The sequence below is a fragment of the Oryzias latipes genome, chromosome 6, assembly GCF_053564925.1.
Source record: "Oryzias latipes strain Hd-rR chromosome 6, Olatipes_Hd-rR_3.1".
Taxonomy (NCBI): Eukaryota; Metazoa; Chordata; class Actinopteri; order Beloniformes; family Adrianichthyidae; genus Oryzias; species Oryzias latipes.
In genome coordinates this window covers 20,909,321-20,927,723 of record NC_136242.1, presented here as the reverse complement: position 1 = coordinate 20,927,723, position 18,403 = coordinate 20,909,321, and positions in this window count along the sequence as shown.

The following is an 18,403-nucleotide window of genomic DNA, read 5'->3' as shown; positions in this document are numbered from 1 at the left end:
CTAAACGTCTTGTGTAGACGAATGAAGGACTGTGTGTCCAACGGAAGGACTGTGTGTCCAAAAATTTTGCGCTAAACGTCTTGTGTAGACGAAGGAAGGACTGTGTGTCCAACAACAGGACTGTGTGTCCAAAATTTAGCGCTAACTGTCCTATAAGGACAACGAAAGGACTGTGTGTCCAACGAAAGGACTGTGTGTCCAAAAATTTTGCGCTAAACGTCTTGTGTAGACGAATGAAGGACTGTGTGTCCAACGGAAGGACTGTGTGTCCAAAAATTTTGCGCTAAACGTCTTGTGTAGACGAAGGAAGGACTGTGTGTCCAACAACAGGACTGTGTGTCCAAAATTTAGCGCTAACTGTCCTATAAGGACAACAAAAGGACTGTGTGTCCAACGAAAGGACTGTGTGTCCAAAAATTTTGCGCTAAACGTCTTGTGTAGACGAATGAAGGACTGTGTGTCCAACGGAAGGACTGTGTGTCCAAAATTTTGCGCTAAACGTCTTGTGTAGACGAATGAAGGACTGTGTGTCCAACGGAAGGACTGTGTGTCCAAAATTTTTGCGCTAAACGTCTTGTGTAGACGAAGGAAGGGCTGTGTGTCCAACAACAGGACTGTGTGTCCAAAATTTAGCGCTAACTGTCCTATAAGGACAACGAAAGGACTGTGTGTCCAACAACAGGACTGTGTGTCCAAAATTTAGCGCTAACTGTCCTATAAGGACAACGAAAGGACTGTGTGTCCAACGACAGGACTGTGTGTCCAAAATTTTGTGCTGAAGGTCCTGTGTGGGCCGCACATGGAGTAAACGGAGCTCCGGGGGAAATATGTGTGTGATGCTTCTTGGGCCTCTCTGTCTGTGTCTGAGTGTGCTCTCTTCGACAGCTCCTGTGGTGTGTGCTCACTTTGATTAATGCCTCGTTCTAAAACAAAATAGTGACTCAGTTGACAAATAATTAGGTTTCTTTCTGATTCTCCAAGCTTTTTCTACTGATTAGATTCAGTGCTGGAGAATCCATAAAAAGGGTTACTTGGGTGGGAGCTCTGGTTTGTGATTGAAATTGAGAAGCTGGTTCTCAGGACAGCCACATCCGCAAGGGATTTAGCTCTTGTAGAAGCATGGTGTGGTCTATGAATTCCTGAGAACGTTGTGGCTGATCGTCGATCAAAAACCTCAAAAAGATGGGTGGGACTCATTCACAAAATCTCACTAAAAAGAAAGACGGCACATTGGTCAGGTCCAGAAAGCTTTTCATGAAGTTTGGAAGTATGTGGAAAGTCAGGATCAGACATTAATCAAGTATTTTGATAAATTGGTTAAAGATTATGGATTTCATGGAAAGTTAAGCAGCCTCAGAGTGCAGGACAGAGCAGAAGGAGGGGGGAACAGCTTCACAGATCAGAGTGCGCGTGCCCGAGCCTGCAGACAGGCTGATGAGAACTCGCAGAAAGGAGGGGTGATTTCTCAGTTGTAAGCAGATATAACAGCTTTCTATGCTCTCAGAATAATGATAGGACGTGTTTTAGTGTTTAGGACATGGACTAAGGTAGATGTTCAGAAAAAGCTATAGAAAGTATCATTTCTTACAAAGCAGACGTGGATCAGTTTGTGCAGGACACACCTCCTTCTTGAATAAACATGATCAGACTCAGATGGCTGATGCCGCTTCCCTTTTTTTAGTTCACTCTCCCTGCTCATAAAAAGTTTGATTGCAGCCTTCTGACCCCACTGATCAGGTCCCTGCATTTCTGCTTGTAAATCAGGACTGACCCCTTAAAAGCATTCCTGAGGATCTCTGGTCCACTAACTCGCCTCACATTTTTTTTAATGGACATGTCTGCTAATCTTTCGAAGTTTCAACTCTCAGGGGAATAAGTGCAGTAAGACTAACCTCCAGCTGGCCCAAGCACAGGTTAAAATTTTTTGGGACATTTAGTTTCTGTTTCTAGCAAAATTATTTCTCTCCCCGGACCTCACCACCTTATCTGATCAGCCCCCACCTTCACTCACTCGCTGTAAGCTGCATAGTTGTAACAATGTCACCTGTGATTCTCTTGTGCAAATTCTCCAGAATCACATGCAGACTGCTCTACTCCCTTCCGTTCAAACTTTCCCATTAGTCAACGCGCCTGTTTTTACCGTTTTACTGTGTCCGTGTATGATTTATTTATTTAGGACCTAACGCTCATGGTGCTGTTAAAATGAGACGCAGTTCTTGTCTGTTTCACTTTCAATATTTTTTTTTCCCCACAATTTTATTTTTATTTTATTTATTTTATTTTTTTCCTGATTTTTTTTTCTACTCTCATGCCTGGCTCTACTGGCACCATTGATAATTTACATGATTGTTTGAAGAAAGCTGTGAGAACAAAGGAAACATTGAGTCTGCCTCCAGCTCTCTCCTCCCCACAGACTCTGCATCCTGACCAGAAGGCCTCTGTCGGTGACCTGCTTTACCTGAAGGCCATTTAACGGACTGATTGGTCACACCTGAGGTGGACGGGACCCTTCAAGGTTCTCCTCGCTATGCCAACCGCAGTACGAATTGCTGAACCCTCCTGGATTCACGTAAGCCACTGTAAATTGCTGAGAGCCTATGAGACTGACATTTTGAGACGCATCCCTGGTTGAAGTCCAACTACGAAGCCGCCGCAGTGTGACACCACTCCTGGCGAGGGGCGTTCCCTGGTGTGTTTCCTCTAGCGCTGCTCTCTTCCAGCTACAGTGAGCTTCGAACCAGCTGACATGGGTCCAGCTGTTGCTCGTGGTTTCATCTTGTAATTTTATTCCCTCTTCCTCTGGAGATCTCATTCACATCATCAGCGAGGTCAAGGCCCTTAAATCACACATTTTTTCTCAGATGACTGACGCCTACTGGTCTGGGTCCCCACTTTATTGGTTTACTTCTGGTGGAGTGTACTGATAAAACTGGTCACTCCAGTCCCCTCTGTGTGTTTTTCTTTTTTCTTTCCGCCACCTGTTTGATTCCATGTGTCAAATGAATGATCGCCAAGATGCTGTCAGGCCGACTCTATCAGCATTATGCCTACAATTAACCTGGTTCGCATCCGCTCGTGGTTGGAACTGGTCTTTACAGATTTCTTTTATTGTTTTTCTTTTGTTTGATTTGATTTTTTTTTAAATTTTATTTATTTATTAATTTGTTTCTTGTTCTATGTAACTTTAATTACTGAAATTGTGCCGAGGTTTGGACTGGTGATGCATGCGTATCCTTACGGATGACTGCTGAGGGGCACAGGGCCGTTGATGAGTTTTGCCCTCCCTGACTGCTCAATGAAAGTTTCACACAGATGGTATAAGTTTAGCCCTGGAGGTTTTCGCATCAACACACATGTATCACCTACCACCTCTGATATGCTCATTTATTCACGTTGATTTTATGTTTTCTTTTGTATTTACATGTACCTATACACTTTCGTTTTCGATGCAGAGCCGATATGCTGCCTATACTGAAAATCTTCGTGAAATGGAATATGGTTGATGATGAGAAGTGTTCTGCTGACTATCCATATATAATTTTGATATGACAAACAGGGGGGTATGTGAAGAATAGTTAGAAACTGCCTTTAACTTTTATTACACTAATGGTTTAAACTTAATTCACTGAGCATGTATTGTCATCTCAAAATTATATTACATTTGAAGAAAGCACAGCCAAACTATTGTTCTAACAGTTTCTTCCCATACTCCCTCTTTTCTGTGCATGTTTTCTGCTGAGCAGGCCTCAGACTTATCTTCACTTTAGCCTTGGAGGTTCTCTCCAGCAGTAACCTGTGGGCTTGTTTTTCACACGAGGCCCATCGGACGATCTTCTGAATATGCAAATGCAGGGTTTTTATACCAAAGCCCATCCCTGAGCTCGTTGGTTCGGACTTTGAATGTACCATGTTCATGTCTGTCCCCTTCGTGTTTGTGCGAAGTAAAACCTCCACAAAAGCTAAGTTACTGTCTCTGAGTCATTATTCATTATTTCTGTGTGTAAGAAACTGACGGGGTTACGAACTAAAATTTAATATAGTCCTTTCTAGAGAATCCAGTTTCTTCACAACACCTGATGAAGGTAAACTTCAACAGTGAATATGGTAAATGGTGAATGCTGGTATAGCATTTTTCTACCTTCTTGGAAGGCCCAAGGTGCTTTGAAGTCACAGTCCCATTCATCCATTCACACACACACATTCACACACTGATGGCACCTCTGCTGCAGAGCGCTGGCACCAATCACCCCGGGGGCAGTGTGGGGTTCAGCGCTTCAGCGCATGGACGGGCGGGAATCGAGCCTGCGGTCATCCGATTGGGCTCGCCCACCCTACCGCTACACCACGGTAACATGTTTGACTGGGCTCTCTATAACTAATTTCTTCTCCATGTTCTAAAGGAATTCGTTTGAAAATAATAATTGATAGTCTCACATTACATTATGCTGAATAAGTAATAACATGAAGACAACAGATCTTTGCAGAAGTGGGAGATTTGCAATACAATAAGAAAAACCAAATGAAAGGAAAATGCATTTAGCTTCTCCCTGTTGTCAGATTTTATTCAATCACATAGTTTGCATTATTTTTCTTGACTTTCGCTGTTTTTTCTATATTAGTTTATGTAATTTTTGTTTGCTTTGATAGGTTTTTCTACTTCCATATTTGTAATCAGACTTTCCTTTTTTTTTTCAAATTTTTTTACTCTGAGCTGTCAAAGTACTTAAAAGGTAGCATTTTAAAACTAAATGAAAAAAATTAAAAATGAATAAACAGTTACATTCATCAGAACTTCTTTTCAATACAAGACATTCTATCAAGGTGAAATATCCTGTCTTTATTATTGACAATAAACAATTCTACTAAAACAAAAATGTATGTTTGATCGCCTTTACTGTTTTCTGAAATGTTTTGTTTATTCTCATTGTGGCATTAACAACTTTTTTTGTTTGGTTTTACTTTCATCTTCTTTCCCCAGAGTTAAAGATGCCTTCTCTAAATATTCAAGCTGCTAGTTTTTTTTTTTTTTTTGGTTAATTCAGTCTTTTGCTCAATTTATTTCTTAATTATTCACTGTCTCTAAAAAAGAATTACACTTCTCACTTTGGATTTCAATGCAGGTGTGTATCGTCCTCACCGACAGGTAAGAGTAGCCCCATGTGCATTTAAATTATACTGCACTACTGCCCTCTACTGGACATGTTTTGAAAACACACCTTAACAAACATGAGCTCAGCCAACTTTTGCCTTGTGTTTTGCACACAAAGAGCAGCAATAAAACTAAAACACTTGCTGGTATTTTTTTTGATAATCCAGGGCAAGTGATTAAAAAACGTTTTTTTAGAAAAGCTTTACTTTTTTCATCTTATATAGATATTGATAACATTGAATTTTAATTATTGTTCACAGTTAAAAATAATAGTATTTTCAAAGCATGTCAACCAATGAATGCTTAGATGACAGTATCACAGGAGGGTCTGATTAATCTAGAACTAAGAAAAGAGTTTGCTCAAAGATATACTGAAAAGATTTTTCAGATAAACTTTGTTGGCATTGAATTACCGTGAACAAAACAAACTCCACATACACTTTTATACACTTCCTTCATACATCGTAGCTATTTGAATGCCTTCCAGAACATACATTAGTGCAGAGTCCAGCCCAACAGAGATCTTGTGCTTGCATGTTTTATCTTGCAGAGGAAGTATGTCTTCATTCTTTGAAAGAACTAATCCACCGCCTCTCTTCATCATTATCTTACAGGGACAACACCTACCTGGAAAATGACAGAACTCACACTATGCCGTCTGATTTCAAGAGACGCTGCAGATTCAAACCTGCTTTCCCTTTTCTTTCTCCATTCTTGTTCTTCTGCACATTTTAAATCACTAATGACACATCAAAACAGTACTCTACTACTATCTGTGTAACATTGTTGCTTCATCTTTTATACTGCAGAAAAGCTTCAGACTTGTTTGTGTTCTTTTTTGCAATCTATTACCTGCAAATCCATTTACATGTTGTTTTTTTAAACCTACTGCAACTCTCCATGTTTGATGCTCTTCTCTGCATGTGACTAGAAAAACAAAAGCGGGAGATCTAACCCACTTTTAAAGAGCACCTTCTAAATGGCATCTTTATCATTCCTGGTGGATCCAAAGAGGACAACTCTGAGCTTCAGGAGTTCATGCAACAAGAAATACTAATATGAATCAGTAAAAAATAGATTTTAAATGGAGAAAAAACCCATTTTTTTTTCATTTTTGGATGCGTGCTGACATGCTTGGTAATGAAGTTTCCTGGCGGTGTGAAGATTCTTGGTTCAACCTGTGCCTTTGTTTCTAGGCGATTTGTCCCAAAGCTTGTGTGGGTTGTTTGAGTTACTGCCCCAAAAACACAGATGTTTTGTGGTTGCAGGTTGTCATTGTCTGTGTGGTCATGTCAGAGATACAGCCTTTAAGTATTAATACTAAAAATGACAATTTTTATGGAGCTACGTACAAATAAAGTGCTGATTTGCAACAGTCATTGAGCAATTATTAGCATTTTTGTAATACATTTCAGTCTTTAAACTTTATTAAATATTGTGGAAAAAGCTTAAAACTGTCAAAGTGTCAATATAATCACATACATCAAACATTTTCTCCACACATTTATGCGTTTTTGTAAAAGATTACATAAATAAAAATGCAATTTCTTAGGAAATCTTAAAAATTAAATGATTAAATGTATTTAAACATTACATTATTTAAGATTTTAGATATTGCAAAAATAATGCGTAAATTAAGATTATGATCCCATTTTTTTCACAAGATTGCAAAATATTTTAAAACTATGACAATGTTTTTTTCTGAATAAAATGAGCAGAGGATACATTTTTTTTCCTGGAGCTTTTGTTCTATTAAGAATCCTAATTGGTGACTTTTATTCCAGATTAGAGAGTTCTAATGTAATCTACTTCAAACTGCTTCTAACCCTTTTGTTTTATAAGAATTTCACCTCAAAACAGAAAGAAAGGAGTGAGTTTAGCTTTGCATGAACAGATAATAAACATACAAAAATTGACAAGCTTCATTGATTTTACAATTACATATCAAAAAAGGCTAAATCAGTATGTGGCTCATGATACATCACCTGCCAGCACTATATTTTACACATAAAAGTATTATACTTTTAATTTAAGGGAAGAGAAAAAATGTGGCTGACAAAAGATACATGAGACTGAGGGCAGGTTGATATGACCTTAAACTAAAATCAAACAATAAAACTTAAAAAATAAATGGAACATGACTGAAAAAAAAACCAAAAAGTTGAAAATGTGCAGCAAAAAAAACCAAACATTTGAGAGACATGAGAGAACTCGGACTTCAAGAGTGATGGAGCTGACCTTAATGAGGTGTGATGATTAAAAACGGGATTGAAACATGAACTTGTCAATGAATACAAGCAGAAACCACAACAATTAATTTCACAAGATAAACCTAAAAAGTAAAAATGTTCCCACAAACATCAGTCATTGTAGTAACAATCACAATAAGCAGAGTATTGTTTGAATTAGCTTTCTATGGTCTGTTGCTGTGGTAACACTTGACTACCTTTTTTAAATAGGAATCTGATCATTCCTAAAACATCATGATCAATGATTTGCTGTTTTAAACATGTGACAGACACTCTTTATGTAAGCTTTCAAGTGGGGCTTCAGATGATTCAACATTTCACTCATCTGTTTGTACATATTTCTGCATCAATTACACACAGAAATGAATACAAAAGTGTTTGGAATTTAGTCTCTCCTTTAATATAAGTCACAAAGGATCTATTTTGCATGTTTCTTTAAGCCACTGTGTACATTTTAGTTACCTTTGCAACCGTTTATTCAGATTACGGCGCAGCACACCTACATATTGACAAACAGACCATTTCAGGACTAAAGCGCACTTCAAAAATAGTGAGTCAGCAGCGATTGGACTGATACGATAATGCTATAATGACTGTCAAAAAGCCATTTATCGTCCACTAAAAACCTGATTCACACAGTAAAAAATGAGGCACGCTGGAATCTTAAAAGGAAAAAAAAAAGACTTTTTGAATAATGCAGGGTTTTTTACCTTGTGCAGGGAAAATCCAGTAGAGCTATTGGGATAATAATAATTGTGTGCCTATAATGAAAAATAACTCATCAAAATTGTATGGAAATTTTACAACATTTATGAGGTTATTAAATGTGGCCTTTGCTAATTTTTAAGAATGTTAAGTACTTTTCACATGTTAAGAGAGTTTAATGAATCTTAACCGAAAGAAGAAAGCAGTTCTGGTAGCATATAGTATTGTGTCAAAAAGACTTTATTTATGTTTTCCTCTGCTTGAGATTTACCCTGAACCCTTCTGATTTTCCAATTGCCCCCAAAAAGTATTGCGGATACCTGCATACCCTTCTGTCTTATATTTATCTATCCTTACTCGTTAATTCTTATCTTACTCACTTCAACAATCCAAGTTTATCCTTTGTAGAGGACATTTCTCTACCAAAATATCTCCCAACCACTGCATACCACTAAATTCAATCATTTTGGTACCTACAGAGGACATTTAGAGCTTTTCAGTGATACCAAATGTAAAGGGGTGGGGCCCAGGGAATTATAGTTTTTGATGGATATAAAACAAACTGACTGGACAATGTGTTTTAACTCTGGTAGTCAGGAGAATATAACATTTTTGGTCATTTTTGTGTCTTTTAGATGTGTTGTTTTTTGTTGGGTCAAATTTACAGAACCCTGTTGATCGTTGTGGATTGTTGATCTTCTCTAAACTGTTTTTTTCTTGAGTCTGATTTCATGCCTTAAAGCTGGCGCCAGTAGTTTCTCCACTTTTACTTTTGCTGAACTCTGTAATACTCTTCTATTGGTGCAAATTTAACAATTTTGCTAACATTTTATGTGAAACAACACATGAACTGAGTGACTTCTTCACCTTGGTGCTTGTAATTGTTTTTTATTGTCCTATTAGATACATATAGGACCTAAAGGTAAAAATGTAGCAGATTAAATGGATTTGAAGTTTGCTTGGATAAAATATATATTCATTGAAAATATGTTCTCAAATAATGTCTTGTTTATAATCATGAAAAAAGAATTGCTTGTTAAAGAAAATCTTCTTTCTGATCGATCAAAGACTAAAAGACCATGGTGAAGATGAAGCCCTGATTTGCATTAAATTATAACAAGCACGGTTTTGTAAGTGCATCTCTGCAGTAAATTATGAGCATAGACCCCAAATCTAGAATTTTAAATTGTGTTTTTTGTGATTACTATGGCGCCCTGGATATGACATGAGAAATATATATATTGTTTACCTAAATTATTAATGTGTAGCCACAAATTGTCACTTTATTAGTATTTTGTGGGCACAAATTATGATAAACAGTATATGCACAATTCAGCATTTTCTGCACCAAAAAAAATGTATTTTGAGGGCACAAATGAATGTTTTAGCATCTTTAATTCTTACTTATAATTTGTGCACACAAAAAACTAATTTGTACCCACAAAATGCTAAATAGTGCCTACACAATGTACAAAATGCTACATTGTGCAAAAAAAGTAGAATTTTGAGGGTTCAAATTAATGTTTTAACATCTTTAAATTGTACTACTAATTTATGCACACAAAATACTAATTAATGCCTACAAAATACTAATTTGTGCCCTCTAAAATTCTAAAAAGTGCCCACAAAATGCTCACTGTGTCCATAAAATGTTACTTTGTACCCAAAAAATACAAAATTGTGAACACATGCTAATTTGTACCCACAAAATACGAAATTGTGCACACAAAATACTATTTTGTGTCCAGAAAATGCTTATTGGTGTTCACAAAATGCTCATTGTAGCAATGAGATACTTAAATGCTGACTTGAGAACAAGAAACACTTATTGATAGCCTCCAATTATTTATTCGAAAAAACATTTTGTTTGTAATGTCAGATTAGGACCAAAATGTGCCAAAGGTTCTCATGTTCTATTTTAGAATTTTCTTAGTTTCACAAAATTTTTTATAGCGACTGCAGGTTGCTAATGATCATTTAAGAAATCTAATTTTAAAGTTGTGTACATCCGACCTATAAAGTAAGGAATCACAGGTTTATTCTTTTACATTAAAACACGTTCAGCTCCATAATGAGATCTTTACCAAACTGTCTTACTGAGTCAAGCCTTTATTCCAGCTTGACTTCTTTGTAAAACAGTTTGCTTCAAATTCAGAATTCAGTGTTAAGTGCAGACAGTCAAGAATTTCCTCATGTCAGGATTCTGTCGCATCAAAATTAATTGCCTATTTGCAAGAGTCAAGTTTGTTTTTGCGGTAAACCTGCAGCAGGACAAATACAGTTATGAAATGTGGCGAGGCAGTCTAAAAGGGGAAATGGATACTGCAATCGCCTGTAAGCGGCTGACATAATGCAGACATCCTTTTACATTTTTATTTAAGGCTAAAAAAAAACTTGGACAAACAAACGAAGAGGAAAAGAGTCACACGTCCCAACTGGTTCGACTCAACAGGTTCTTACTCGAGTGAAAAACAATTATTGACATGACTGTCCTCAAACTGTCCCCAAACTGGACAAGCAGCTACACTGATATCACATGGTATCACAACCACAAGGATTAAAACTTTAAATTTCTTTTTGTTGCCACCAGGCAAACAGGCCAATCAGAGAGACTGATGACAGATAAGTATCTTCGTCACATAAAACAAAAAACACACGCAAACTCATCCATACAAAAACAGAAAACCTTTTTTTTTTGTCGCCTGTCCTGTCACCGGATTCTCCTAAAGTGTATTCAGAAGACAGAAAAAGCCTTAAAACAACCTTTCAGGAAAAGAAGTAATCAATGTAAAAGTGTAGATTAAAACATTTGGAAAAATAAGAGCTAAATTAAATCAAATCTGTGGATTGGGAATCACGTCACCAGCTGTACAAGAGTAAAAAACCCACAATTAGATTTTCACATTTTTGTTAGCAGTGCTTTAATGAACAAAAGGGGTCATCTTTTCTCACCCCCATTTACACATCCTTTGTTGTGAAGAGGAGCAGTTCATGGAAGCTAGAGAAACCTTTCAAAGGCAACATTAAGGTTGTGCTGCAGCAGAGTACCTCAGACTCCCTCTGTATGAAGCTAAAACAAATGTCATGTGTTTTGCATCCCCACTGAACCCCAGTATTGCCAAAAAAAAAAAGCAAACAGGAAGAGCAAACAATTCAGATGTTGGAAAGCACATAGTAAGGTCATCCAAAGCTGAGCATTTGTAGTAACTTGTCAGATGACTCCACCTTTTTTGCACAATTTCAAATGTTTTACATCAATAAGAGGGAAAAAATGTTGAAGAGCAAGGCCATAAATGTTTGTCTCTGCTTCAAGTTGAGCTTTTTGACATTGGAGCAAAATAGGGACAATACTTTCACATGTAACAAGCCACCAAGGGGTCATTAGGTGAATCCTGAAATCCTGGAACCACAAGACACCTAAACATCACACCTTTACAAACAAGTCTTGCATCTGAGCTGTGGATCCGGATGTGGACCCATCAGCAACCTGCCAAAGGTTAGATGAAGAAGACCAAAAGACTGGCTTCACTGAAGCTGGTCACATGAGTTTTATAATCCCATCCTTCTTTATAATTTAACACTTTGAACTGCAGATCAGATGTTGTCCAGGAGTAGAAGTGGAAAATCAGTCATCATCACTCACATTTAGCCAATCAACAGACTTTAATCTCCTCAGAATTGAACATTATATTGTTTTTGCAAGAAGCTCCAGGTGGACAAATAAATACATGAACCCCTCCCTGACATACAGCATATGTGACTGAAGGGTGGTGTGCCATTCACAGGAACCAAATTTTAACATGGTTCTTCATCAGAGCGCCAGGACATCCTGTCCTGTCCAGAGACATTGTGATGGTTCTGCAGTTGTTGGGTGTGTCAGAGGTGCTGGAAACTGAGTCCAGATAAGTGAATTTAGTAGTTTCCTGAGCCTTGTCGCCTTACGATAGTAGGTATTGGGAAGATTGAGAAGAATAAAATGTTATTTTCATTCTGGTACCACAACACGGTCTTTTTCCTTTGGGTATGAATAAAATATTGTTGAGCTGAACTGCTGCTTGTCTACACAGTTGCGTAGTGATTAGTACTCTCACCTCATAGCAGGTGAAATCCTAACTCATGTCTGCATTTTCTTCAGTTTTGCCAGGGTTTTATTCCAGGTTCCCAGGCTTCCTACTCGGCCAATTGCTGATTGTTAATTCTCCTTAGGAGGAAGTGCAGCTAGGCATTGTGGTTTATCTCTGGCCTCTTTATTGCTGACCTGTTCAAGGTTCGCACAACGACTGCTTAAGGCAGCCCACCTCCAACCCTAAATGAGGTGAAGGAAAGGAAATAAATAGCTGGATGTTGTCCAAAATGGTTCTTTTTATTTTGTCCAGGCATAGCAGCAGATGGGTCTTGTTCCTCGTGTGTGGCTCTGCTTTGTTGTCAAGAGAGTCTGGGACCACATCAGTTGGTAATTTCAGAAAAGTGCTGCAACAGTTTAAAATTGTGCAAAAGTACTTGCAGCATTGTAACCACGTACAGATAGCTTTGGTTCATCTGTGTTCAACTATGTGAGTGTTCCAAGTAAATTTAGGAAATACTTGTTAGAAATATTTGTTCCCCTTTTTTTTTTTTTTTTAATAAAGTGTATTTGGACCAGTGCTGACTTGAATTAAAGAGTCAATGTTTTATTGTTTAATTTATTTAGAAAATAACTTAGTATTTTCACACCAAAAACCCTCAGCAGAGATGTCCTCATAAATAAAATACTTTTTTATTTATTTTACATCCTTTTTTTTTAATGTTCATTAAAAATTCCCCATATTGGAACGGATCCATTGATTGCTTTGGAAATGTATAGCTCTCTGTTTGCCCTCGTTTTTGCTCAAAAGAAACTACCATGAATAACTCTTCTCTGGAAAACTTTATTAGATCTTTGTTGAGACATTTATTTTATACCATAACTTTATATTTAGCAATTCACAGACCAACAAAAAAGTACTCATTATAACTTTAGCTAATAAAAAAGCAGAAGTGGGACCTTGGGCTTAGGTTTGTTTTCACCATACAGCACTGCGAGAACTTAGTTATAAAATAGTTTTGTGTTGACCATAATTTATCATATTTAGCTGGTTGTACCATTTTTCTACTATTGTGTAGAATAACTGGAACATCTTTAAAAGTTATTTGTATATCAAAGTTTGATTACATGAAATAGATGTCAAGTTATGTAATTGAGCGATGTCAACAATCAAGGCTACTCTAATAATTCTTACTAATAGAAGGAGTTTTAGCTGAACATAGATTTTGGAAGAATGTGTATTTTTTTTATAATATTTTGTTAAAAGCACAAAAATGATTCTATGATGACTGTCCTTTGTGTTTAGAACATGAATTTAAAATATGGGATGTACCGAGAGGGTGTAATTGAACAAAAAAACCCTGTTGTGCTATCTTAGATGACCCCACCCTTACATTGTTGTGTTCTCCCTGCCATGACAAAGGTGGATAAAGGTGGAAAGATTTCATGTAATCCATGGACACCAGTGAAGATCACAAATCATTGAAGAAAAAAGGTTCAGAGCACTGTCTAGTGGGTCTAGATGACCCAACTCCCAATGTTAAAGTGCCTAGGATAGCACAAGGGTTACAAGATGTACACAAAATTGGCCTTTAATCCCCCATTCTTATATTTCATAACTATAACATCCCCACCCATCCACAGACCCAACAAAAACTATTTTTCTCTTGGTGTGACAGCGCAAAGTGACTTTCTGGTTAAAAAATGAGAGTTAGGCGAAGGGTGATTTCAGGGTAAAGATCCTGAACTTTTTGGTGGAAATTTGATTTTGAACAACTTTGAGCCTCCAGGCTTTTAACACAAATGCAGCCCTACCACAGACAGTTACTCTGACATCTGAAATAACAAAACACATTACCAGCTCTGTGTTGTTTGTATGAGAGACATGTTTTTTACTTTTAGAGGAGAAAGTAAAGTTGAATGTTAAATATCCTTATTAAGTCACAGTCTCTTCTAAGATGGCATTTTTTAACCATGTAACCACCAACCCTGGACTAGACTAATTTATTTTCTTTAGATAGTCTTTCTCTATATTCGTTCTTTATATGGATCTGATTATCTGATCAAGCAAAAAATAAATACTTATTCCAAAAAAAAACTACTACCACTATAATGATGGCATTTTATCTAAAATAAGTTTATTTTTGCACAATCCTTTGATACATTTTGTCACTTTTTTGTTTTAAAAAACCTCATCTTCATGTGACCCCGCCTTCCCCAATTAGCAGTTTCTCACAGTTAAAATGTTCTTTTTAGTTGTCGCACAACAACATTTTGCACAAATAAAGACACTTGAGGTAAATTTCAAAGAAATGACAATCCGGTTTAAAAACCAAGCAGTCTTCAAAATTCTTTCTTTTGTTTTGTGTGTCACATCATTCTGCATCTGAACCCTGTTCCACAGCACCAATTGTTAGACTCTATAAAGTTCAGCCTGATTTGGAACAATGAATTATTAAAATCTATTGCAGATGATCCAAATTGTAATGCATGAGAAAAAATGTAATGACTATTGTCCTTTAATATCTATTTATTAGAATTAGTTTGAAATTCTCATGACTGTGAGGATCTCTTAACATACTGTACCTCACATTCTAAAAAACATCCACCAACCATCCCTTCTTTTCTATGAAAGCCTTCCTTATAAAACTTGATCTCAACTATAAATATGGTTTTCTCTTAGCCCTTACAAATGTTGCGTCATCACAAACAAACATCATGGATAACTGAACTTTAAAATGATGTTGCAGTGTTATTATAAAACAATGATTTGCATTGAGAGACTTTGTATTTGTGTTCTGAAGGTTAAGAAAGCCAAATCTAAAAGCCAAATCTGTTTGTTTTTCCCCTCCTACAGGATTTTTTTTTACCACACGTTTACTCATATTTTACTATTTTTACCAATAGAAGAAATCTGTGATACCTAAACTAAAGTCTGTGGTTTAATATTCTGTTCTTATTGATTTTAAAACCTCTATTTTAATCAGCTCAAAACAAACATTTTCCTGTCTTTTTCCTTTCCTAGGTCTCATTTCCATTGAAACAATCCTGTCTTCGTAGGTTGTTTTTTTTTTTTGCTCCTCTCTCAGGTTCTTTCTCTTTGCTCAGTATCGTTTTCTGTCTCCCCTCCCTCCTTCTTTCTCTCCATCCTTTTTTTTCTCTCTGGCTGCTTTTCATTCTGTTTTCTTTTCATTGTTTTTCTCTTCTCTCGCCTAGGGACCTCATTTTTTTCCCTCTTTCTATTCAGGTTTTCTTTATTCTCTTTACTGAATAGTTGCGGTACTTTAAGGGGAAGGGAAGGGCGATGGAGAGGGGAGGGAGGTTAGTTTCAGTCAAAGCTGCAGAACAAAACTTCCTCCCACACCACATGCAGTGTCTCTTGGAATGAGTTTGTCACTGACTTGAAGACACCCCCCCCCTCTCTCTTCTTTCTCTGTATGTCTACCTCCATGGATGACAGCCTTGCAGAGACTTGGTATTGGTCCAGCAGACGTGCATCTACTCTTTACACACTATTGTCCCCTTAAATATGCTTGTTGCAATAGAGCCTCTGCATCCAAGTGTTTGTAGTTGTGAGTGTGAACACGATTATTTCCTGAGTGAGATGCGTGGCAGGAGGCATTTGTGCTTCACAAGAACATCTTCATCACTGCAGAGAAATGACAGGCTACCTTGCAGGAGGCAGCCCGTGTTGGTCTCAGTGTGACCTCACTTGGCGCAAATGTAGTCCACAAGTAAATTAAAAATAATCAAATCGCATATGGAAATGGAACAGAAGCTGAGCGTGGGTATAATGACTTTGAAAAGAAAAATCCATTTCCATGTCGTTAAAACACTGTGCAGCAACTAGTTAATCCGAGGATATCATGACAGAAATCATCCTCTCCTTTATGACAGTGAAAGACTACATCCTCCTGCACCTATGGCTCCCATCTCGCACACAATCACAGTCTGCCCAAGACAATTTAATGCATGACTCAACGGCATTGAAAGTGCGGCGGGTAAATTGGAAATGATTAAAAATGCAGAATTGACAGGGAAACCGATAAAACTTTCCTTCTATAAGTAAGAACCAAAACCAGCTTGATGGAATGGCAGGCTTGAAGGGGAGAGAAAGGTGAAAGACAGATGAAAGTGAAGAGAGATAAAAGCCGGAGTGAGGAGGGTGTGGGATAAAGCAGGAGGAAGGGAGGCAGAGATGAAAGCAAAATGAGAAAGATAAGAACAGAGTGAGGGAGACAGAGAGGGAAACGGAGGAAGAGATAGATAGTGTACAGAGCAGAGAGAGAGGTAACCATGGAAACAAGAGGAAGGTACAAAAGAAGAGATAGACAAAGGGTTTGATTTAAAAGAATGAAACTTGGACGAAAGAAAAGTAATTCCGACTGAAATTTGTTACCAGGAGGTGGAGGAAAAATACAAAGGAGAGGCGGCCGTGAGGGGACAGCGGCTGCATCCCTACTGTCTGCTTACAGCCAGTTTGAATGTGGTCGCCTCTTAGCAGCATATATGGCACTCCAGAGACCTCTAGTGTTAATAGGCTTCTGTGGTTCATTGTGGGCCTCACCTTGAATAAATCTGGGGCCATTTCACTATGTAGGACACTGGCAAGATGGGTAAAATTGCAGGTTTTCTTCTTATCTGTCACACAAGCATTTCAGCTTGAAATGCTGTGTTTCTAAAAACCCACCTTTTTCCTTTTCTTTTCTTTTTTTTTTTTTTTTTTTATAAATCGCATCGTAGGAAGACTTCAGAGAGACTGAAACAGGATAAAGTAAGAATCCTCTCCCACCTTTCTGCAATGAAATCCTGCATTTCTGATGGGGGGATAGGAGTTCTCCATGGTCCTACATTGTGTTTGCACACTTATTGAATGAACTTGAGGTGCATGTTGAATTCTGCACTGTTGACTTTGCTCTCCCAATGAATAAATGCAACGCACCCCTATATTAGGATTCATATTTGTATATAGACTTACAGACAGAAGGTTTTTTTTATCATTATTCTGTGGTTTTTGAGTCTCTTGTGGCTATCCCTCCTTCTCCCTTCCCCCTCTCTGTTTTTCTCTTCTCTCTGTCTTTCTCTTTCGTCCTCTGTCTCTGCCCCCCCTCCACCTCCCTCCCCCCCTCTTTCTCTTGATCTGTCTCTCCTCCTCTCTCATGCCCCCCTCTTTTTCTCTTTCTCTATTTCCTTCCATAGCTCTGTGTCTCACTCCCGCGCCCCCCCTCTCTGTTCCTTTTATATCCTCCTTGCTGAATGCTCTTCTCCTCTCCTCCCTCAACTCTGTCTTTTCTCCTTTATATTCAGTCTTTTTTTTCAAGCTCTCCCCACACTCCTTTCTCCGATGTTGTTTCCAAGCAGAGCTATTTCATCGGTAATATTCCGTCTTTCCATTTAGTAGCCGCGCTGCAAAATGGGAAGAGTAATCTTTTATTTAGTTTTTCCCCCCCCCCCCCTACTCCTCTGATACTTTTTGCAACTCGTCCCTCTGTGTGCGCCAGAATGATTTGTTAAGAGATTTGTTTGAATTTCAGAACACCGAATGGGCAGGGAGACAAGCAAACATGGAAAAGTGTCAATATTGAATCAGAAATTCATATATGTCGCTGAAAGTTTCTATGTGATTTAAAGACCCACTCCTATAATATTGTACTTTTTGTGTTTTTAACGTGTTCTTGTGGCATGATGGAGCACCTATAAAAAGAAAATTAAGCTTCAGTTGCATATCAGAGTATTTCCTTGCTCAAATCGTTGTGAATCAGGACCAGATGAAAAAATGCTGCAGAGAAAGAAGCTTGCTGGTTTTGACGTAGGTGCTACAATCTTCAGGCAACAAGCTTCCTGCTCTCTGCTTTACACATCCACTTGCAGACAAATACATACATGTATGTTTTTGATTTCCTCATCTGAGCTGGCATCTGGCTTAATACTGTATGGCTGGACTGCTCCAATATTCCTCGCCGGTTAGGTTGGGGTTGAGAGGGGCTGTAACCTAACGGGAGAGAGTGTAAACAAAGGGGAAGTTGGGACAGGCCTACTCCACACCAACGGTCCCGCCCACAACTTAGAGGCGAATTTCTAGTGAACTCAGAAAACAACACAGGTTTTTTTTTTTAAATTTTGATTAAAAGACCACTGGGAACACTTTTAAAATTGATCAAAAGATGATGAGATAATGGGACTTGAACAGTTAAAAGTTTCAGCAGCGAGAGAATCAATAGCAGATGAAGCCTTTCC